At 45.4% G+C, this 25,311-nt stretch overlaps 1 protein-coding gene across 2 annotated transcripts in view; it reads right to left on the bottom strand.

Annotated features, from left to right (window-relative positions):
* Qki (QKI, KH domain containing RNA binding) overlaps window positions 1-25,311 on the bottom strand; it is a 1,257,190-nt gene that overhangs the window by 909,866 nt on the left and 322,013 nt on the right. The window lies entirely within an intron of this gene.

Below are 25,311 nucleotides of genomic sequence, written 5' to 3'. Positions count from 1 at the left end.
CAAGGATCACAACAGACAGGTGCCCCTGGCTCACCCAGAATAGAGGTTACCTTGTATAAAGAGGCAAAGCTGGGAAGGACACATTCTTTAAATGGCTACAGATTCTCTCGATTTGTTGAAAACTCTCCCAGCTTCCTGGAATCTCTTAGGTCTAGATTCTAATTCCTTTTTGGGACAGAGGATGGCCTAAATAGCCAAGTGTACAGACATCTCTCAGCTCTGCAAATAAACACAGCAAAATGCAGACTAATTAAAAGCTGATCTCCCCTTAGTCTCTTAGAGAGAAAGCCTTCCTCTCATATTTCAAAACATGCCCATGTATTGTTTTTCAGGGAATCTAAAGCTGACTGATCCAGTTTTAGCACCAAGCAAATGAAAATCACATGCTGTGGGCAAGTCCACTGTTTGTTTTTATGCGAAGAGATCCTTCTAGGATACTTGGCCAAACTTGAAAAGAGTCGGGCTGAATATTTAATTGCAGAGTGTGACTTTACTTTATTAAAGCGTCTTTGCTCATCAGCAAAGCAGTTGAGTCACGGGGCACAGAGCCATAGGGAAGGCAATGCACAAGGCTGTGACCAATGCTCGGGTGCTGCCCGAGGGGACCAGCCCATTGCACATAGGCACAGGGAGCCTGGTGGGACGGCTTTCTCCTTGTGAGCCTGCCTGAACATGGCTCCAAAGAGTCCCAAGCTACCCAGACCACTTTGGACTCTAAAAATAGATCCCAATAGCTGCTAGAGAAACGGTTGCTCTGTCCCCAGATGTGCAGCTAAGAGGAAACTGTGGGGTCGCTCAAATGGGAAATACGTGTTCCCTAATAAGAATTCAAGCCACAGATAGTGTCACAAGCTGGACTCGCTTCCAGGTTGTGAAGGACCCTAAGAGCCAAAGATCTTTATGGTGCCCTTGGAGGGTCTCATCTTCCCAGGGGATCCCCAGGCTTCTACTGAGTCCTGTGATGTTTTTCCCGCCCTACCAAGCCCTACCCAGATCCCAGCTTGAATGCTAGCCCGAGCTGGGGAACCACGCCTCCCTGTTTGTTTCTAATATTGGAAACGGGAGTTGTTTTCTATTTTAAAGAACCTTTCCACGAACATCAAAGAAACAGACCTTCCTTGTTTAAAATCTAGAAATAGACAAGAGATAATGCCTGATGGTGTTACATTCTTTAAAAAGCAAAGCTGGCCAGGGCAGACGGCTGGACTCACAAAGTGCTTAGCATACATAAAAGCCCAATGACCTAAGTTTGGTTCCTAAAACCCATGTTAAAAATTAAAAACTGGTAGGCAGCGTGGCAAACGTGTGGACTACCAAGCAGTGTGGCACATACACGTAGTCCCAACTCTGAGGAGGTGGAGAATGACAGATACTAGGCGTCACTGGCCTGTCAACCCAGACTGCTTGGTAACCTCCAGGCCACTGAGGTCTCATCTTAAGGTATGCCTGGGGACCCATAACTGGCTTTGTCCTCTGGCGTTCACACATGTGCACACACCCTCACACACGATAAAACCCACAGGGTCACCCTGAACAACCCATGCTCACTCACAAAGGTTCATGTTGTGAGAGCGTGAGCAGTCAGCTGACCACCTCCGACCAGCTCCCAGCCACACCCATCCTCTAGCTAGAAAGCAAACATCTGCGGCTCATGGTGTTGTAAAACAAAACTCTTAAATGGATCACAAACACCAGCAGTGGTATCCCCGAGGAACTTGCAGAAAGCAGAGGCACACTATCCTCTTGTCATGAGAAGTATCAGGCAGCAGAGGAGACTTCGGAGACTGAGGGTCAGGACTTAGGTAGCGGTATACTGGGCCTGTTGAAATCCGAGGCATGAGGAGGAATTTTCCTTGCTCCAGAAGCCAAAAGTGACAGCACAAAGCAGGCTCATTCATGTCCCTAAAACCAAAGCAGTGTCACCTTTTAATTCTAGCAGCAACTACCCAACTTGATAACTTGATGTCTGTCTTATGCTTTTTTTTTTTTTTCCTGACAAAATACGTTAACATTATTTTTATTGCCTGGTGACCACGGCACAGGCGGAAGCTGACAAGCAATTACAGGGACCTCAGGTTATCTGTTCTGGATTTCTGTCATCCACTCATTAACGCTGTCTCTTGGTTCCCCAGAATGGCTCCTCCGCCTTGCATTTCTGCTAACCCCTTTGCAAGCCTTATCAGTTCTTATCCACGAGCCAAGCGTTCCCAGATAAGGGAACTCAGAAGATAAACTATGAAAAAATAAAATAAAAGAAAAAGAAAAAGAAGATAAACTATGAATTCTTCTGGGGGCGTGTTTATTTACATTTCCTGCCATTTAGACAATTTGAATCCAAACATTTGTCTTCCTTCCTGAAGTATAACCTTGAGAAGGAATTATTTCAGCAAGGAAAAAGAAATGTATGTGTCCATAGTTCTGGTGACTCACTCTCTTGTCCCCACTGACTTAACTCTATGGGGACTCCACCTCTGGCTTCGCATCTCATAGTCACGCCCTGGGCATTTGCAAATTTTGAAAACCAGAGGGCATCTTTGCTGAATGGAAATAGTAAACTTTTCAGTAAGATCTGTACCTCTTACTCTCGCATCTGCTGGTTCTTCGTCTGCGTTCACAGTCCAGTGTTTCCTAGAAGAAAAGGCGACAACGGAGCTCCAGGAGCTGCCATATTGCCTGTTCTCCAGCCACAGACGCTGTCATTTCCCCCACCACATGGAGAAACATCATTCTTTCTTTAAAAAGGGAGAGCTACATTTTGACGCAAACTTTGCCACACTCCGAATGATATGTGCGCGTTTTATGTTTAGTAAACTGCTATCCAGCGGAAAAAAGCAGCCTAATATTTTGACATGAAGGTCATTTGAAAGTTTTACTGCCTGCAAGACTGATCCATTTTGTTGACAAAATGCTCTCTCAGGGATCCCCCTGAGGTACCCCCGCCTTCTTGATTCTCCCAGAGCCTGACATTTTCTTCCCCCCTCCGTCTTCACCTCTTCCCATCGGACTATCAGTCCATTAAGTCTGTCCCAGCGAATGACTAATTACCACCTCATTAGGGTTGTCCTAATGAATGATGCTATGGCATTAGGAAAGGACTTGAGATAAACGCCCAAATATCCATGATAGTGTAGGGGGTGCTCAGTGGGAGAGGGACAGGAAAAATAGGGGCACTACAAGTTCCCCGTATACAGCAGCAGGAGCTTGGGCACCCCGAAAAGGCCTAGCGCACACTACAAAAACTACAAAGACTTCAGCTGAAATGATATATACACTGTTAGGGTGCTAATCTCTAAATGCCGCCTGTTTTGCTGACATGGAAGTCTTAACAGAGGTGACCCATAGCACACCAGTGTGTCCCAGTGTACCCTAGCAGGATGGCACGGAGGAAAGGGACCCCAGTCACAGGCACCCCCTCAAAGGACTCAGATGGAGCAAAGCTGGGAGGAGGTGAATATTCTGTGGAGGACCAAACCCCACCAGAGGAGAGGGACAATGCCAGTACAGCCACCGTTCATCTCTGCAAAAACACATCTGACTGTGCTGCTGCTACATTGCTTGTTTTATCCTCTGAACATTTAGAAAACAAAACAAGAATGGCCCCTGTTTTTCTTCCACTTTAAGGACACAGAAATCATTGCTGCCCTGAGAACAAAGATGGCCTTTCACGCTTCGCTCGTCCCCAGCATAACATTAGCAGTAACAGAACAGTACAGACAGCGACTCTGAGGTAAATCAGATCTCACAGCCACTCGAAAAACCAAATTACCAGCGAGCAAAGCACAGCAGCACCTTCTAGAACGCCACCTCTACTCGAAAGGGCTCCAATTTTATTTCTTTCCTGCACTCAGGATCGGGTTGCGGATATCGATCATGGGGTGTTATTTTCTTATTTCAATAGCCCCAGCACCTCAGCTATTTTACTTACAAAGTCTCAAGAAAGAAACATCAACTCAATAAATAAAATCACATGACAAGATTCTGGCTTTTTTTTTTTTTTTTTTTTTTTTTTTTTTTTGTTCTCATAATTACACTAATGTTGCTTTTCTTTATATGGCCTCCCAAACACTAGGGGATAAAGCCAAGCACGCAGCCCCACGCAGGGGCCCCTTCAGCTTCTAATGAGAAGCAATCACCCAGAGCTGGAAGCACAGAGCTAATTAATTATCATATTTGGCCAGGCATTCTCCGCAGCTCCAGTACTGAGAAGCTGCTGAGCATCGCTGTCTGTGGATGATTCAGACTTAGTACTGTTTGCTAAGTCACACTTCTCTGAAACATCTCAGCAAAAAACTACATGATGTCCATCCAGACAGGCCCACCACCACAGCCAATGTGATTCGGTACGGATCCCCAAAACATTTAGGCAGCATAAGTCATTCTTATGTCTGTCATTTATTATTAGCAGTGGGAGGTGTGTGTAGGGGAAGTCAGAGGACAATTTTCAGGAGCCGGCTCTCTTCTGCAACCCCCAGCGATTGAACTCACGTCATCAGGCTTGCTCAGCAAGCACGTTCACTCAGTGAGCTGGTCCCTCATCATTTCTCTGAAAGAGAAGCAGGGATGACTCAGGCTGATGGCCAGGAAACTCACATTTGTAAAAAGCCTTGTCTTTTACCTGACACATGCCAGGCAGACTGCTTCTGTAGCATAGGCTAGCATTCATTTCCATTAATTCTTCCTTTGTTACCACCTATGCTGTGTAAGAATTTATAGACAGGCGGTAGAAGAAACTATCATCTATCTGTCTATGTATCTATCTTTCTATCATCTATCTATCCATCATCTACCATCTATCCATCCATCCACCTATTATTGATCTTTCTATCTATCTTTCTATCTATCTATCTATCTGCATGGGATCTTATATATCTCAATCTGTCTTTGAACTCTCTATGTAGCTTGGGACAACCATGAATTTCTGATCCACCTGCTTCCACCTTCCAAGTGTTGAAACCACAGGCAGACACCACCATGCCCGATGTTTGTGGTGCTGGAAATTTTAACCAGGGTTTCATACACTCTAGGCAAATGCTCAGATGAGTGACATTCCCAGTCCAAGAAACATATTTAAAAAGCAGGGAAGGAGGTACTTGAATATTGGGTCTAGAAAGGGGGGAGTATACATGATTAGGCCAGGGCACAATTCCATCACTGCCTTCATTTATGTAGTGTGGAAAGAACACCTTTAAAGCAGCCAGTTGATAAGTAGAGACTCAAGGCCCTGCCTCAAAGAGACCTAGCTCAGGATCAATATCTGGAATCCAAAACTTCCCAAGTGCTCCAAACTTGCAAACTTTTGGTAGCAGAAGTGAAAAAAAAAATCCATATCTTGAAATACTGTTTGATGTCAAAAATTATTTTAAAAATACGAAAGTTACTTTCAGGATATGTACATAAGATTTATGAAACAAAAATGAATTTCATGTTTATACTTGGGTCCCATCCCCATGATATCACATTATAAATTTCCAAATATTTCCAAATATAAGAATAGTAAAGATCTAAAATGTTCCTGTCTTAAGCATCTTGTATAAGGAATATTCAACTCATTGTGGCTTCAGTGACCCAGTGTCCTCCACAGGGTAGCATTTCTGATCATTGCTGGGTTGGAAGAGTCCTCCTTGAGGAGTAGATCTCTGCGGATGGACTTGACGTCTCATACCCGAGACTCACATCCTCCTCAGTTGCTCTTTCTTGTTGTGGATACAATGTGGCCAGCAGCTTCCAAGCTCCTGTCACCATGCCTCCTCACCAGGATGGACCGTGGCCCCTCAAACCAGGAGCCAAGAAAACCCTTCTTCCAGTAAGATCCTTTATGCCAGATAAGCAGATAAAAAAAGAGAAGCAAATATCTTCAGCTCGCCAGGACCTTGCTGAGTAGGCGGGCCTGGCTGGACAGAAAGCCCCAGGGATCCACCTTTCTCTTGCCTCTGCCCTGATCTCAGCACCAGGTTTATAAGTGCATGGCTACATGCGTGGGTGGGAGTCTTTGTTTGTTTTGGGTTTTGATTTGGGTTCTAAGGTTCTGGGATCATACTCCGGCCCTTACACTAGCCTTGCTGTCTCCAATTGAGCAACCTACCCAGCCCAGTAATTCTATTTTCAACAGTGTGGGAACTCAACACAGTTTTCCCGCAATAATCGTAACATTTCACGCTCCGCCAACCATGCACAAGGAGTCGAGTTTCTTAATATCCTCATCAAGATTGGCGTTTTGGGTTTTTGGTGGGTTTTGAGTCATCCTGACAGAGAGATGTGGCATACACTACACTAGGTAGATGGGCTCTCATGGTCTGGCCTAAAGAAAGATCAGACTTAGAGAGAAAGCTCAGAGACCCTACCAAGTCGATTGGCTTCAGCCTTCCTAGAAGGGTCTAGCCAGGGTCCGGGGAGTGGAAAGAAGATATGAGTTGTGTGAGAGCCAGCAAACACTGGGTTGGGCACACAATCTCAATGTAAATACCGAGGGCTCTCCTGTCTACTTCTGAATTGCCTCTGGCTTAGGCGTCGCTAATTTGGGAGCCATTGAGGGCTGGGATTGGGCTGGGTTTTCTATTTGGCAGTTTCCCTCAGCCCACAAGAACAACACAACTGCATCTGAGAGAGAAAGGAGCCACATACCTTCCCAGCCACTCTGTCCCTGGCAGGCCCTGCAGGTGGGGACAGGCTGCCTTTCTAATGTGACAGCAGCTGGAACCATATCTCCCAGAGCCATCAGACATCCTACCTATCAGCCTTGCCTGGCAGCCAAGGAGATACATTTAGATAAAGCAGCCAGCAATCCTGATAAGAGGCCCCTCAAATGTCAAGCAGCACAAAGGACAGCATTGATTGCTGCTTGCTGGCCCGCCTTCTCCTTTCTGCAGCTTCGTGGGCCTTTCTCCTCTCACACAGCAAAGCCACAGGCCAGCAGAATCTACCTGTGGAAAAGGCCATTGTGCCTGGACACACATTGTGCTGTTGGCTAAATGGAATTTCTTCTTGTCTTTCCAAGTTCTTGTCCTTCGGGCCTCCCAGCCAGGCCAAGCTAAACGATCTCCCTGGGGACCGTCAGCTGGCACCTGCATGAGAAAGATGCTATGCAGGGAAAGGATGCAGGGAGCAGGTGAGTGATGTTGGACTACAGCCTGAGATGCTTAGTGCTAGGATGCTATCCTTCCTCCTATGAACAGAACCATGTGCCTGCAAGGAGCTTGGCAAGAGTTCCTTTGGAAAGATGCAGAAGGCTGCACACAGAGAGAAATGGCGTGAGGTAGACCAACAGCAGGCAATCTCAAACTCCAGGGACATGGAGGAACCATGGCCTCTCTAAGGCCTCTTCCGCCATTGGGCTTAGGGGAGGCTCGCTCAGAATATCCCTTTAGTTACCTGAAGATATGGATGATGACATGAATGCAGGTGCCAAGAGTGCACTGTGTGCTTCCATGCAGCAGGTGCTATGGTGATGCTATCTTGCATTTAATTTCCAAGTTCTCTTTTTCCTTCAGAATATTCTTCACAGAGCACAGACTGAATGAAGAGTCTCCCCAGGTTTGATTTGTGGCAGTAGCTGCCTCCCACACTGAATGCTCAATCGCTTTCTCCTGCTTTGCCTTGGCTATCTACCATGGCATATTTCCTAGTGATGCTGGAGCCTCCAAGGAGGAAAAATAAATGATAATATGCATTATTATCTTCTCTTAATAGCTACTGGTAAATAATACAACACCATCTCTATTCTGGTCCAGTGTGCCTAAAATAGTTGCTATGAAGCAAAAGCAGGATTAGGCATCAGGAAAAAAAAATATGCTTCAGAAGATTTCTATATTAAGAAATCTTTCTAAAGGGAAAAAGGGAGTATGGAAAGAAATAAGTCTGGATATAAAGGGCTTTAACATTTTAATAACAATGAGTCAACGCGAAGATATTAGATCTGACTATATAGAAAGCTGACCCCTCCACTCCCCCAAAGGCATCCATATCAAAGTGTCCAAATTCTACAAGTGTATGGGAGGCTTTCCCATGTGGAGAAAGAAGATAAGGGCACAAGAGGGCTACGTTTGGTAATCAGTTGGTATCAAGGTAGAGAAATTAATCTTGATGATTCAGGGGTGTTAATATGGGCATGGAACCTTTGAGACAGGAGAGAAGAGGACACAGAGTGGGTTAGAGCAGTGCTAGCATGATCATGGGAGGGTCGGACCTACTGAGGCTGGCCTCACGGAGGCAAGAGACACCTACGAGTCAAGAACAGAGACAGCCTCTCAATGGCAGCTGGAGATGGCCTAGAAGTAGACTGTTCCCTGGGGCCTGGAGAAGGGGCTGACAAACTAACGGCACTTATGGAACTGTGGTGTGCTACTAGGCAGAATTGTCTATCGTCATTTGGAGTTTTAAAATTTATAGATGAAATCAAGACCCCAGTGGGCAGATCTCTATGTTATTGAAAAGTCATGTCAACTGTCACTACCGTGCAATATCCAAGATTTTTCTAGATGAGGCTATGTGATTGCCTGGCATGCAGCATTCACGGTGAATTCCTCTAGCCAACTTTGACATATGCAATGGCCTGGGAGCAGTCCCTCCCTAATGACACCACACCAGTACATGCCACAGAGATCAGAAGTGGCATCCGTAATAGCAATGCTACGTACAACATGAAGACCCACTCTCTTTGCCACTGAGCCACAAGAGTGTGGCAGGCCAGCCAGCGAAGGCTGTGGAGGGTTGAGCCCACGCACCCTGCCCATGCACCCTGCCCATGCAGAGGGGTCTCTATGGGGCTCTTCAAGAAGGTTAGTGTGGGCCAGCAAAGAGTGCTCAGCAGGTAAGCATTTGCCTTCAAGCTGGGCAACCTGAGTTCAAATGCTGGAAGTTACAGGGTGGGAGGAAAGACCTGGACCCTACAAACTGGCATTTGATCTCTACAAGCATGTACACACGCACAATTAATTCATTAAAAAGGATGGATGTTCCTCAAAACCCTTCACGGGGAAAAAAGCATTATGTTCAAAGTGTCAGAATATCCAGACTCTTTAAAGTCTACGAGTGTATGGTAGGCTTTCCCACATGGAGAAGATAAGGGTGCAAGAGAGGGACAACAAAGCACCAGGTCATCTGCTGGAGAAACAACCAACTGTCCAAAAACGATGTCGCTGTCCTTCACGTGTTATTAGAAAGTGGATGCCTGTGCGGGGGCCTCATTTGACTACTCCTCCTTCACAGGACCACAGCACCAGTTCCTAACAAAGGATGGTACACAAGAGCCACACAGAGAAGCTATAGGAATCAAAAAACAAAAAGCAAAATCCAGACTATACTCAGATCCCTGGTAACCACATGGAAGAGCACCTACTGAGTGCGCTGGGTGCATTGTTAATTCCATGGTTGTGAGCCAATGGAACCTTAGGGTTTGTCTGTTAATTGTTGGTAGCCTGATCCTAGCCCAAGTCCATGCCTCCTCAGAGACTGGGGAAGCACAGGCTTGTGTCTAGGGCTCTGCTACCAATGCTCGCCTGTTCTGGGTGGCTGCATTCTGGGCAGCAAGAAAGAACCCTTCCTACTGGTTTCTCATAGGGACTGTTGGCAACATATTGAGATCATTCAAGTTGAAGGCTCAAAGGAGTGCCTGTTGCCCTGGAATTGGTCCTGTCCAGAAAGGACTGCAAGGCTTGCGCAAGTCAGGGTAGGAACTGAAGCAGAATCACAGCCTGCTGTTTCTTAGCTCGCTCACTGGCTTGCTCAGCCATCTTTCTTATACAGCCCAGGTCCACCATCTTAGAGATGGCTCCACCCACATTGGGCATGGCCTTCCTAAATTAATCAGTCAGGACTACTGCCTCTCCCCTACTACCATCATCCCACCCCATCCCCCCACCCCACCACACACACACACACACATGGCCACAGGCTCTATCTGATCTGGGCAAACTCTCAACTGAGGTTTCCTCTTCCCAGATGTGTCCAACTGACAATAAAAACTCATGAATATACTGCATTATGATTAAATATAATTGCAAAAATTGAATAGTCACATTTCGGGATCAAAACTGTGCACCTGTGAGCTGTTTCTTGTGCATTGAGTCAATCACATGACAGTGAGGAATCTCCTATCCTGGCGATCAAAGGCACGAGCTATTAGACAGCTGCAGCTTTCCACAGTACCGACACATCTCAAGCATTGTCTAAGTGCTGTGTGTGGACAGCCTCTGCCACAGAGTATTGGGGTCACCCTCCCTCACCAAAGGCCCCAGGTCTCCCCTTTGTAGCAAACACCCACATACCACAATGTGCCATAGTTTAGAAATGGATGTAAAACCCACAGTGTATATTTCACAACTCACATTATGCTTTTTAAAAACTAAGTTCCAGAGGCTGGGAGGTGGCTCCGTTGATAAAGCCCTTGATGTTCAGGCATGAGGCCTTGAGTTTGGACTCTGCCAGGACCCACATAAACCAGGATGTGCTCATGCGCATCAAAATTTCCACCACCTCAGCGAGATGGGAGATAGACACTGGACAGCTAGCCTGATGACCACAACAGCAAGCAAGAGACCCTGTCTCAGGCAAGGAGGTGGTCAGGGATGAGCACCTGAGGGGTCCTCTGACTACCACATGTGAATACAACCTGGAAGCAGAAAAAGTAAAGGCACAGTTTCAAACACTGTCACTCTAAAGACATTCATCCTCCCAGGCACTCACCCGGCTTCCCAGTGGTCCTCGTGCAAAGCACAGCACCATTTTTTTGGCATTACTATGAACCACCCTGGCAGACAGCATTCTGGGAGATCACAACCCTAATTTAAAAAAAAAATGATATAATTATTTTTACTGAGTTAAAATGCTACAGTTTGTAATCTTTGAACATACAGCTGACCCAGCATGAAACATACATAGTGAGAACAAACTTCATCCCAGGAACTAACACTTTTCCAACCTGACAAGGTCCACGCCATTTTCAGCATATTTATTTATTTATTTATTTATTTATTTATTTATTTATTTGGTCTCATGTGTGTGTTGCTAGAGAACATGACCAAAAGAAAATCCTAGAAACACAAAGACAATGCTGGCAATCAGCAATCTCAGTTCCGCCAACCCTAAGATTCTAGCCTCATGTACGATCCTCTCAGATCAGTACAATCAAAGAGAAAAATCCCACTATCCCCTCCCACCCACAATTTCTCAGTTTTAGAAGTTGTAGTTGTTCGGATGAGAACGGCCCTCATAAGTTCACATATCTGAGTGCTTGGTCTCCACTTAGTGCAACTGTTTGGGAAGGATTAGGAGGTGTGGCCTTGCTGGTGAAGGTGTGGCCTTGGGGGGGTGGGCTTTGAGGTTTCAAAAGCTTGCGCTTGGCCCAGTGTTTCTCTCTGCCTGCTGACCGTGGATCAGGATGTAAAGATCGCAGCTGCTTCTCCAGGACCATGCCTTCCTGCTTGCCACTGTGATTCCCATCAGGGTGGTCATAGACTCACCCTTTGAAACTGTAAGCAAGGACCCAGGTTTTTAAAAATACATTTTATAAGTTTTTATAAGAGTAAGTGTAGCAGGATTATATATATATCAAATCAGACTTTAAAGAGAGCTTTGGGTTTCTTAAGGGGAATATTTTAATTATTCTTTTAGTAATATTCTACTACAATCCATTTGTGCTTAAAATCATCATCTCAAGAATGAGAAGGAACCTTCATCTTTCCACCTGGACCACACCTGTCACCCTAGAGATCTGGACATTGCATTCTACAGTTAAGTCCCACCAGGTGATTCCAGGCCACTGGCAACATGCTCCCTATGACATCTGCACATGGCACTAATGACCTTCTTTCCTCAGAGCCACCAACACCCTAGGAGTCCTACTGTCTGGGTAGGGAAAGGCATCATTCTGTTTATCAGCTGAGAAAGTGCGGATATGGCCATACATCCCGTCATTCCGGGACAGACTTGGACAGAGGACCTGCCTTGTTCAAGAGAGGGGGTGCTCTCAGCATGGAGCAGGAGTCACAGAAGAGTAAGGTAAGTTCAGGGGGATAGAGTCCTTGACATTAGAACTATACCCCCACAGTGTAGAGAGACCAAGAGAGAAGAGAAGAGCGAGTGATATTCACTTCTAGCACGTCATGGTAGTTGTTCTCACTGCGTGGAAGAGAACAAAAAGCCAAGGAAATATTAAAGCTGCTTCACGCAAAGGGTATGTGTAATTAGTATTTGATGTGTTGGTTTTCCCCAAGGAGTCTGCTATGGTCTGATAAAGCCACATCAGCCCATGGTGACATCGGTTCTCCCTGTAAATCTGCTTCAACAGGCTTAACGTCAGACCCTCAGGGGTGCGATCTGGGTATGACACAGCTCTGAATTCCATGTAGGTTGTGTCCCAAGGAGCAGGGGCTTCTTCCTCAGATGTTTGGTCCCTGCTGGGCTGAGTCTGCATTTCTACTTCCTGGACCTCCATCTCTTCAGTGCATGTAGGGACCGCTGCACGTCCAAAGGCCCCATTCTCAAGTGTCCCCTATAGTTCCCTGCTCCAAGTGGGGACCACAGAGGTCACTGTGACACCTTTAATGTGCTAGGGTTCCCCTGTGAAGGACAGGGCAGTGTCCAGCAAGGAATTTTGATGGAAGCCAAATCTGCTAGTGAGCGGCATAGCATAAAGGACTGGGCTGCACAACCTCCGCCATGTTTACATGGGTGTGTACATTGTGTGTGGTGGATGTCTCTCAGTCAGTCATAATTTTGCTACCACTGATTATCCTGGAACTAAATGAAGCATGCGTGGACACCGTAAAGGAGGTGAGCTACGTCTTGATGGAGTATTTGCAATCCATAAGATCTTAAAGGGGTATTGGAAAAATCTTAGATCTGTTTAATTCCACATCAGCCTTGTCTGTAAGCTGCAGGATTTATACAGGTCATTTACCTCCACTAAACAGTCATTTTCTTACCTAGAACACAGGGCTAATGATGTAATTATTATACTTACCTCATAGACTCACAGGAATTAAATGAAATAATTTATGCAGAACATTTCACACAACATTTGGAATGTATTAAGTCTTTATTAACTGTTAGACAATATCAATGTGACCGCTGCTCATCCGTGCCTCCCTTCTCTCAACAAAAGGATGAGAGTCAAATAAGAAACAAAACACAGAGCTGCCCCACTAACTACACAGCATGCTGTAGGTCCCTGACACAATTTATTTGGTTTCTCCTTTCCTTCCTCAAACACTGTCAAGTTCAATGCTGCTGCTGAAGGGACCCAGCATCAAGCAGTTCCCAAGCAAGAAGAAATGAGCAGAGGGGGAGGGAGAGTGGTGAAAACAGAGAATCCAGTGTCCGCTTTAATTGATTTCCTTCAGGCCAGTCTTGGGGAGCCAGGGTGGAAATGGAAGTCCATTTAGCTGACTTGAACACTCTGCTTTTGACCTTGAAGGACCAAAGGGCTTTGAACTCATCTGGGTTTCTAAGGCTTTGGCCAGGAAGGAAAATTTCTTGCTGATTCTTCATGCCTTCAAAATGAATTAATTTTATAAATGGAAAATTGAAGTAATTAGGTTATGGATTGAGTGACATTTACAAAGGCGAAAAGCTGGGGCTTTTATGTCCTTTATTAAACACTTATTAGGTATATTAAGCAATGCACAGCAATAACTTTTATTCTCCCAAATGTGATTATTCTTCTCTGGCAAGAACAAGCTCAGTCTTACACAGTCCAGGAGACCATGGCCACTCAACTCAAAAACTGCCAAGTCACTCACTGCAGTTCTTCCCAGGACTGCCTTGGCTGCAGGAGCAGGAGAGAGGGAGGCAGCATCTCAAGCAGGCCACATGAGAGGTTGGTTGGCTCTCACTGTGGTGTCCAGCTTTGAGCATCCATGTATGTAAATCCTCCTGCCCTGACTTCATCCTAGTGAACCAATGTGCCTGACAATGAGGTGAACTCACTGGCTCAGCACTGTTGTAATTAGAGCCTGCTAAGCATCCCATACTCTCCTAAGGTGTCCAAGTCGGCATTTATAACTAAAACGAAAGGCCTGAAGCTTAAAAAGAAGAAAGGTTTTCTTGGGCTTGTAGTTGTAGAGGTTTGAGTTCTGAGCTGAATAATCCTGCTCCTTTGGCCAGTGGGGTTAATTAGGCACAGCAAGGATAAACATCATGGTAGGAAAACATTATAGAGAAAAATCCTGCACTTCCTGGCAGCCTGGAAGTGAAAAGGTGAAAAAAAGAAGGAGTGAGGTATCCAGGGTACTGCACCATCCTTTCATTGAACCCCACTCCTTAAAGGCCCCACCATCACTGGACAACAACCCAGTATGGTCTGGGGGACACTTCAGACAGTGAGGCTATCAGAGCCAGCATGTCCCCCGCCCCATGATGCTTGGACTCTAGAAGGGAAACAAGAAAGCAAACAACATAGGGCATGTCAGGAAGTCCAAAGCTTGTTGTGATGATAGAAAGAGATCATTCTAGCGAGAGGCGCTGTGTTCGTATGCATCTGTGGGGGTTACGGGGTCAGGCAGCAGCTGAACAGGCATATGTGAGATGAAGGATCTGGCAGGTCTAAGAGCCCGGGGCAGCCCGGAGTTTCTCAGGACCACCAAACAGGAGTGGCCCAAGTGACGCATGGGGATTGGTCAGAGTCCTGAGAGGAGCGTGACGTTGCAGTCACTGAGAACTTGTCAGCCTGATTGGGTGGGATGAAAAGCAATGGAGTTCTTAATGGGGGAGTTCACACCAAAACAAACAAACAAAAACAATGGAAATCGTGCAAATAAATTGGAGAAATCACCCCTGACGTGAGCTTGGCCCCTGTCTCTGTCTCCTGAGAAACAAAACAGCACTTTGCTCTTAACCGTAGACTTTTGCCATCTAAAGCAAACAAGGGGTGACAGGAAGAGTAGCTGCTGCAGGGTCAGTGCCACCTCCAAAGTACTCACTGTGTGCTCCCATGTCCCCGACTGAAAGCTTAGGCCATTGTGTGCTCCCAAACCCCAATGTTTATATCTGAAATGATGAGTGACTATAAAATTATAGGAATTTATAAGTTTAAAGTGTCTACCGTGAACTCCCTAATCAGCAAGTGGCTGCCATGTTTGGCTTTAATAGAGCTCTTGTTGCCTATATATGTGACCACCATCTTCAAACTCCACCCTCGTGCACTCGCTCTTTGGCTCCCAACTCACAGCCCCCAGCCATGTTCCACTATGACACTGAGATTCCCAACACTTCCTGACGCTTGATGGCTCTCACCATCATCAGGAGACCCACGCATGAGACACTGGACAAGATCTTCAGGTGTTCTCACCAGTCCTATCAGAGGTGACACCGTGAGCTTCTAACATGTAGAGGACAGACATATGACTACATATCACACAGCAGCAGCGGAGCCTCTTCAAATAATTATCTGTCCCCCAAAGCCTAATACTTAGCAGTTGAGCCGCTCTGATCCACTCTGATGAGCCTGTGAAGCCTTGTACCCTACATAGTTGGTGCTTCCAGATATCCTCAGCAGCCTGGTTCATGGTATCGCTCCGCAGCTCTGACTCAGCTCCCAACACACAGTGGTTATGTCACCGCATGGGTGGGAGATTGCCAAGCCAGGGTCTTACAGAACATTTTCAGCACCTCGCTCCTACTGAAATTCTGCAGGCCAGCATTCCAGGAAGTTGAGCACCAATGAAAAGTTCCACGTCATAACCCTTAAAACACCTCTTATGGCTTAAGGATCTTGCCCTCTGAATGGATAGAATGAGATAGAATCCATTGCTGGAGCTTCTTATAACTCTTTTCAGAGATAATATCAAGAGAAAAACACAACACATTTCAGTCAAACCTTCGCAGACCTAGGACATGTTGATTCAGCTAAGATGGCCACTTGCTGAGCCACAAGGGTCAGGCCGTCTCTGCCTCCCTAGTGCCTGGATGTCAAGCCTGTGCTGCTACCTTTTTGACATGAGTTCTGGGCATTTAACTCAGGTCCCCACAACTGTTCAGCAAGCCCTTTACCAACTGAGCCATCTCCCCATGCCCGGCCCCACCCTTTCCTGTCAGCTTGTCCAGAACTGTCAATAGTCCTTCCCTCTAGGGCAGCATGTTAGTACCATGCAAAGAGAAAATAAGGTATCTGGGAGAACCTGGAAACTAACGAGCCTCGTGAGGCTGAGACACAGTGGAATCGATACAGTGTGAATAAAGCCAACATTCTGAAAAGAAGCCAGATGCAAGACATGTTCTAAGGGAGCAGATGGAGAGGTCCCGCACCAGGCCAGCACCGGGAACGAAGCTAGTGCTGACTTTAAGAAAACATGTTTGAATCTGCCTTGCCAGTTCATCTTTGCTCATGTGCGTGTGCCTAAGTGTGTGCATGTGTGTGTCTGTGTGTGTTGGTATGTATGTGAATGCTTGCATGTGTGCTTATGTGTGTGTGTTTATATGTATGTGAGTGCATAGGTGTGTGCTTTTGTGGCAGGGGGAATGCACACACACTCACGCACACAGATACATGTGGAGGCCAAAGGAAAAGCACCACTCCTCAGAAGCAGTCCACCTTGTTTTGAGATGGGGTGCTTACTGACCTGTGGCTTGCCCAGCACAGTAGGCTGCTTGGCCAGCGAGCCCTGATCTCTTCTTTCTCAGCATTACCAGCACTGCAATGCCAGGAGCACACCGTAAGAACACCTTGCTTGTTCTGAGGTTTCTCAGTATCAGACTCGGGCCCTGGTGCTTGTGTGACAAGCGCTTCCCTGACAGGCCTCTCTCTCCATCCTACAGTTCAGTCTTCAACAACAGAATTCTATAGACTGGACCACTCAAGTAACACAAGTGCGCCTTTCCATGGGTCTGGGTGCTGGAAGGCCCATGGTGAAGGTGCCTACCTGCCCCTTCCAAGGCTGGCAGCTTTGGAATTCTCTCTTCACATGATTGAGACAGGTAGAGAGGGAACACTTTTGCCTCTTCCTCTCTGCCATCCCACTGGGGAGGCTGAGTCCTCAGGATGCCATCTAATCCCAGTTACCTACAAAAGCCACACACCTCCAGTCCACCACCACACAAACACATGCAGGCACGCGCGTGCACGCGCACACACACACACACACACACACACACACACACACACACACACACACAGGCACATGTTCTTTAAAAAGTAAGCAGAGAAGTGTTGCATAATGTATAGAAAGGGCGGACATCTCCATCAACCTCTCCTATTACCTTCGAGCACTTCTCAGCCTTCCTGATGCTGCGACCCTTTAATGTAGTTCCTCATGTTGTGGTGACCCCTAACCGTAAAATTATTTTTATTGCTACTTCATTTTGCTACCATTATGAATCATAGCGTACAGATCTGTGTTTTCCAGATCTTAGGGGACGCTCCCATGAAAACGTTGGTTTGCCCCAAAGGGGTCGCGACCCATGCGTTAAGAACCACTGCTCCAGATACCTCTGTACTGTGGCTTTTTCCGGGTCAACACTTCTGCCCAGCCCCATCCCAACCTCTTCCACCCACAGCTCTTCCTTGACAATGCTCAGTTTCCTCACCTATCAAATCAAGACAATAGCATCTACTTTTCCATGGGCGGTTGCTGTGGGAGGTCTGGCCCATGACAGGCATCAGCCCCTTTTCTTCCGCCTAAGGAACACAGCCACTTTCTTAGTGCACTTAGTCTTAACTAACTCTTAGGGGGGAAAGTTCATTGATTGAAAAAAATGTTTATCAGTGTGTTCCAGGTGAATATAAGTCATTAATTCCCCAAAAGGCATCTGGTATGTTTTTAGGGTCTATGTTAACCTAAAACAATTCAGAAGTTTGTAAGTTTGTCCATAGTCAATGGTTCAACAGGATAAAGTGGGAAAATATAGACTTGTGCTGACAAGAAATCAGTCTCCAAGATCAGCTGTTCCCAGGTTTTTAAGTTTCTTTTTGTTGTTGTTATTTTTGTTTTGTTTTGTTCTTCGAGACAGAGTTTCTCTTGTAGTCTTGACTGTCCTGAACTCGCTTTGGAGACCAAACTGGCCTTGAACTCACAGAGATCTACCTGCCTCTGCCTCCTGAGTGCTGGCATTAAAGGTGTGTGCCACCGCGAGGTCTTTGGGTTTCTCTGCCTCTTCTTCTACTCCTGAGACTGAAGACGATGGGAGCTTTGCATATGACTCCCCAGCCTTGGGAACCAAAGCTGAAGTGTTAGCCTGGTCTTTCCTGGCCTCAAAACACACTGGCTGTCAGCCTACCCCATACAGGCACAATGGCACATCAATGAACTCGGTCCCTGTGCCCTGCCCTGTGCACAGTGACCTGAAGCGACATGGGGCTACAAGTTTGTGAGCAATGCATCAGCAAAGAGGCAAGCCATCACAGCTACCTTGACTATGGGAAAGCTCCCCCTCCCTTCAGTCGACTCCTATTAGCCCAGAATGACCGCTATAAAAGGCCTAGACTGGATCATGAATCTACATAGATTGATTCCTCATAAGCAAGCTCAGCCTGAATCTCAGATCCATTACTGAACACCTTTGCCATTTTGTACAAGTTATGTTCTCCACCGATTCTTAAATGTTAATTTCTAGAAAAATGGATAACCCTTCCTCCAAGCAGGGTGAGCTGAGCTCACAGTAGGTGAGCAACAAGCAGCAACTTCTGTTTAGTCTCCGGGGCTAAGAGGGCTTCAGGGTGTGAGTGCTGGCCACACACCATCTCCCGAAGGAGCAGGAGCGGGACATCTGAGCCCTAGCTGCCAAGCCCATGTTGGCAGTGCAGAACAGGGTGTGCCCACTGGGCCCTGAACCCCAGTCACACCACCACATCATCAGGCACTACCATCACCAGCTTTCCTGTAAAGAGTAACAGCTTTACATTTTAAAAATTACATTTATTTCTCTACTGGAGGAGGAAGGTATGTGTGGAGATTAGAGGACAACTTGTAAGAATCAACATCCTCCTAATGCAGTGTCGATCCCAGGAATCGAACTCAGGCCCTCAGCCTTGGCAGAGGGTGCCTTTACCTACTAAGCCACCTTGCTATTTCTTGAATGAATGCACCTTAATATTCTCTGGCACTTCAGTCCAGTGGTTTCCCTAAACCAAACAAGAATAAATAAAAGGAGTGAAACTGGTATGAGTAAGAAGCAGAAGTTATAATAAAGCCAAACTTGTACGCAGGCCAGTCCTTCTGAGTGCTCTGACAGTCACCGCTGTCAAAGCCACAGGCGACAGACACCCCCTGCAAGCCCCTACCATGCTGGCCCCCTGAGGCTTCAGCTGTCACTGCCTCCACAGCATGGGGCAGACTTCAGCCACCAGGCCAGCAGACGCTGGCTCTCTGCTCTGCTCCTTGCAAGCTTAGGCTGCATGGGAGCACCGTGAGGCACAGAGAAACACACAAATCAATCCCACGGTGTACGTTCACTGAGTGGCTTCCATACGAAAACTTCACACACGAGCGAGTCAGAGAAAATGGATTTACTGCTGGCGTCTTACTAGCAGATAAAATTATATTATTTTTTTGAGTAGAACAGAGGAAATTAGGCGGGAGGGGGGGGGGTAAACCACATCCTATTTCTAATCTACTCCACAGAACCACTGCCTTCTTCCTGGCCTGCGGAGAGGATCGGCTGCCCCAAGAACTGACACTAAAGTCCAGAAGCCTAACAGGGGTGTTGCCCTGGCAAGAGTTTGGAGGATGCATCGGGCAAGGTCAAGGGGTCCTTCTCTGGATCAGCTGGGGGTCTTGCTGCATTGTACCCCTCCCCACAGGACCTGCCACTTTCTACCCACAGGTGGGTCCCTCTGAGCCCTTCAAGCTGGGAGAAGAGACTGGGCAGGCAAGCCTGTCACTTCAGAAGGAGTGCAGACACCCTGCAGTGATGTCACCAGCCACAGCAGCTCTGAGATGTCAGGTACCAGCCGCGCAATCCATCAGCAAGCTGGAAATGTGACAGTCGGCATGCACGGCGGAGACAAGAAGAGCCCTGTGGATTTGTCAGGCGGAGAAAAATAAGGGCCCCAGGACCATTTCTACAGAGGATCTGATGACTGCTGAGCTGGGACGAGGGAGTTTGGCCATGTTTTAGACAGAGTTGTAACCACCCGTCCTCAGCTCTAACCCACGGCCTGTCCTGACAGAAAAGAAGACACACACACAAAGACAACTCACTAGTCAAGAAAGAAAGAGAGAAAGAAAATTAAAGCAAGAATGTTTTTCACCAACAGAGTGGAGAAAAATTGAAAATTTCTGTAATGCTCCACATGCAAATATAGGGAAATGGCACTTTGGGCAGCAAATTAGTGCAGCATCGATCTTTTCAAGCTGACTGGGAGATGGGTACAGTGATGGTAATCTAGATCGAGAGATGCCTGGGGCATCGGCCAAGCACAGTCACAGTGTGTCTGGGAGATGCGTCCAAAGAGACTGACATGCAGAAAGCAATGGGTTCAGATAGAAGAGGGGAAGGGAAAGCCAGTCAGCATGCTGCCAGCTTCGTCTCCCCACAACAATTACACTATGGCCTCAGATTTAACCTTGTCTAACCTTTCCACACAGACTCACACCAGCCACTCCCAGGAAGCCACTGCGTCCTTAGCTTACGATGAACCTGCTTCCTGGGTTCCTTGTCCTGAGTCTTCCAGTTCATGGGCAGACGGGGCCTGGGTTCTCTGTCTCCAGCTTGTGGAAGACCACGGATGGATTACCCAGCCTGCAGTCATGTTTGTATGCCAATCAAATAAATCCCCTTAAAAATATAGATATATGGTTGTAGAGGTCTTCTTCCACGGACAAGATCCCCAATTTGTGGCTTCATATAAAGTGGTCATCCCTAACAACACACACACGTGTACAAGTGTGTGCATGCGCACACACACACAAACACACAATTAATAAAAAGAAACAGTAGCTATCAACTTGAGGTGGGAGGACATGAAAGGAGTTGGAGAGAGAAGCCATGGAAAGAGAAAGGGGAAGTGACATAATTATCTTCTAATTAACAATGTATAAAATTTGTAAGCAGTAAACCCACAGCAAACGCATATTCTATAACACATACTCTACTATATACATACGATTAGTTGTGTTCCTTAACACTGACTCTGACATGAGCTCTAGTCCCCCTATTTGAACACTTCCCCTTGGAGGGGAGGCCGGGTGGCACTTAGAGGAAGGGGAAGCAGGCTACCAGGATGAGACCTGATAGGCTGTGATCATATGGTGGGGGAGGAGGTCCCCTTCTGTCACAGGCCTAGGGGAGGGAAATAGAGTGAAAGAGGAAGGGAGGGGGAACGGAAAGATACAAGCAAGAGGATAACAATCAGGATGTAATCTGAATAAATTATTTAAGCAAAAAAAGAGGAGAAAGAGAATCTTGGCTAATGATTATCAAAATGGTTTTTAATGGATGAAACAAACCATTGGAATTTGTGCATAACAAGAATGGAGATGAATGCCTGCTATCTCATTCTGTCCTTGGAATAGTAAAATAAATCACTTTACGTAAAGAAACAATGGCACGAAGAGGTGTTTAAAAAATCTTTAACATCTGTAACAAAAAGGTTAACCTAAACTTGTAATTTAGAGTTGGAGCCATTCTAAACAGCACATGGCATAAGACAACAGGTCTCCAAAGGTATGGTTAAATTAAGATTTTTATGTAATTCTTGTCCCTTATTAAATCCTAGACTTACAAAAGATAAGATTTAAAACAATGTTTCTTTCAGAAGATATTAAAGCTGCACCTCCAGCCAATATATCTTAAGATTATACTGTGAACTCTTATCTAAGGATTTATAATTTGCTTATTGGATATGATGTTTAAATTTTAAGTTCAAACTCTTGTTTAAAACATATATGTGTGCATAGGTGTTTGTAACACAGATAATTTTAAACAGCAACCATGTGGATCACATGGTCTGCAGCCTGCCAAGTGATGCCACCATCTTGAATTGGCCATGTGGCATAAGACAATTTTACAACCTCTTGGTCCTAATGAGCTCTCTGCTTGTTATAAACGTTGATTCAGATTAACAGCCTGCTATATTGCAGACCTTGGAAATGGGTAATTCTAAATATACTTTTAAGTTGGGATATATTAATTTTAGAGATATTCAATTGTTTACACTGTCAAAATTTGGTTCTGTCTTCTAAAACTTAATATTTCTTATGCTCTACCCTCACTCTAAAAAGGTTAAAATCACTTCCTTAAAAATATGTTTGGCCTTATTTTCTGAATATGGCTGTTTTTAAATTGCCTGCTACAGCTTCTAACAACATGTGGCTTGCCACCATGTTGATTCTGGGATTAAAAAGGATGAAGCCATATCCTTACCACCATCTTGGCTAAAGGCAGCCACATGGCTGGCAGCCATCTAGCAATAGCTTCACTGCCATCTTGGCTAAGGGCAGTCACATGAACAGTGGCCATCTTGGTAATGAGAGACTCGTATCTTCACAGCCAACTCTATTGAGGACCGCCAACTGCAGTTAGTTGCCCTGCTTAGCACCAAGGGCGACTTCTGTTCTTTAAGCTAGTTTTGCTATTCAGTCTTAAAGATGAAATGTGGCCAAATCAGCAAGGTTGCCAGTCCCTTAATGAACTGTATCTATGATTAAAAGTTTTGCTGGTACACGCCTTTAATCCCAGCACTTGGGAGGCAGATGCAGGCAGATTGCTCTGAGTTCAAGGCCAGCCTGGTCTACAAAGTGAGTCCAGAACAGCGAAGGCTAACAAAAAAGAGACCTTGTCTCAAAAAAAAAGTTTTGCTTTGAAACTAGTTCAGAAATATAATTAAAGTTGCACTAATAACTGACGCAGTTTATGGTCAGCTGTATCAGTGAATCAGTTGCCTGATAATTAATGAAACAATTGTAAGAATGATGTCCCATTCCCTACATGGGGTGGATGGTTTTTGGTTGTTCAACTCTTTGTATATTGATATAAAATTAAGGTTATATTTTGATTACAGTCTACTTTTAAAGTATTGTACCTATATAATTCTTAAATATGCTATGTGCAGGTCCAGTCCTTTTAAAAGCTACTATCACAAACTGCTTAGGTAATTAAAGCTTATGATTTTGTTAGGTACTAGTTCAGTTAATCAGAGGTGTTTTCTAAAATAATCAGTCAATATATAGCTAAAAACAAGCAATTCAGATATACTAAAAATAGACATACGTGGTCCTCAAACACTCATCTGCAGATTATGAGTCATGACATTCTATGTTTGCGAAGTAGAGTTTGGAGCACATAACTAGATACATAACAAGGATCACTTAACTCAAATATGCTAACCCTCAAGCTTGTCAGAGACCTGTTGAATATGGCATTTAACATGTGTAAGTTTATTTAATAAACACAGATTCCCAGATCGTAACAGTAGTTCCCAAGGTCTCAGCAGATTTCAGCACAATGGCAGGTGTCTTCAACCCTGGAGTGTGGTGTGCTGATCTGAGCAAAGCTGCTCCCAACGTCTCGCCCTCTGCTAGAGCTCAGCCTGGACTGTGGACAGACTAGACACCTGGAGAGTTATGTTCTCACATTGCTGAACACAAGGTGAGGTCAGTCTCTTCTGTGTTCTCCTTCCACAGAAACAGCCTCTTGTCCACTATGCCTGATGGCCAGACTGTCTCTGCCCAGGGTGCCATGCTGTCACAGGAGACAGCTGGGACAACCGTCTATTTAATAGCACATGGCTATCTAGTCATCTCTGTCATTTTAATTGATACATAAATTCATCTAGGTTTATCCTTCTCAGGCCTCTGATCACATGGATGGCAGCTTGACAGTTAAAGGACAATTAGATTCACTGTTAGTTCATTAGTCAATTCATTGGCTATTTAAAACTACTAGGTACTAGGTCTCTTATTTAAAAAAGCAAAGAGGCTTGCCTTGCTCACAGGCTTCATGTGAAAACGTAAACAGATTTCAATGTAACATTTTACTAATCCTTCATTTGGATGACTGCTTCCAGTAATCAACTGCCTGTGTCTCTTGGTAAATGACTGGATAAAAAAGGGTATAAAATTTATGTAAGGTCTGAGGATATAAAAGTTTAAATTATGAGAATCTAAATCATTTAAGGGTCTAAGAAAGCAGTTAAGTATTTGAGGGTCTAAAAAGTGTTTAAATGTTGGTAAATGTAAGTTATAAAAATTAAAGAATCTTAAGAGAAGTTTTAAAGTACATAAATGCAAGCTGAAGATTTAAAATATACAAAAAATGACATCAATAGAGTTCTGATAAGCTGGCAGAGCACTGAATGCTTATTTATCAGCCCCAAGCTCAAGATTTTAATTTTCCTTTGGCTGTATTCTGAATATAGACTTAAGGGTGCTTCTCATCATGCTAAAAACAAGTCTGCCCAATCTGGATATCAAGTCTTCTGGACTGAGAAAATAATGTCCATGCTTTTACTGGGTCTCAAAGGCATATGTCTACTCCAGCTGTCTTATAGACACAATTTTAACTTCTGTCCCTACTCTGTATTTGTCTCAGCAGATTTTTACTTGGCTAATTGATTCTGTCCAGAGGTGCTGAGATCTGGACCTCTGGAAGCTGATGTAAAGCAGTCCCACAGATATGACTCCCTGTCTCTTCAACTGGAACAGCTAAACAGATGTTTTTGATAAGTGCCTCATTACCTAGCCTTTGACTAGCTTTTCAGCCTTTCTAGCCCCGGTAAGAGCAGCCCTAATGTCAGCAGGGAGAAGTTACAGCAGAGAAGGACCTCGCCCATTGTCACGCTTTATAGGTTGAAATGCTAAGTCAAGGGCAACACTCTGACATAAAGGACAAATAAGAACATAAGACTCTTACTGATACTACTCAGACACTGGCCCATGCACTCTAAATAGATTGGTTGCCTTCATCAAACAAAGATTGGGTGCCAGGCAGATAAATAGTGGTCACGAGGGCACAGTATTTGGCCCTGCAACAGGCCGACTCAGAAAATAAGTCTCAGGAAGACACATGATCTGCCCTTCAATGTACCTGTCAGAGGACGAAATGAGAGACCAGAAGAATTAAAATTGGGTTTCAGAGTCACGGGGCAAAGTTTACTAAAGTCATGTAGCCTTGTTCCTGGAATGTACTAATTTCCCCTCTCTCCTAGCAACAGCCAATCAGCACAGGACAGGATGTTCCACCTGAAACCTGAGACCAGATGGTTCTCACCGCCCCCCAACTGCAGAGAACAAAGGAAGGCAGAGCCCTTTGTGGTTCTGTGCCCTCTCACAACCAATCACTTTAAAACACAGTATCCCCTTTTGTGTTTTAACCAATAGATGCTTGCCAGGCTGGAATTCCCCTGCTTTGAGTGCACTGGGAGGGTGAGGAACCTGTAAGTTA

This window comes from Acomys russatus, chromosome 21 (assembly GCF_903995435.1).
Source record: "Acomys russatus chromosome 21, mAcoRus1.1, whole genome shotgun sequence".
Taxonomy (NCBI): domain Eukaryota; kingdom Metazoa; phylum Chordata; class Mammalia; order Rodentia; family Muridae; genus Acomys; species Acomys russatus.
This window is presented reverse-complemented; position numbering and strand designations above follow the sequence as displayed.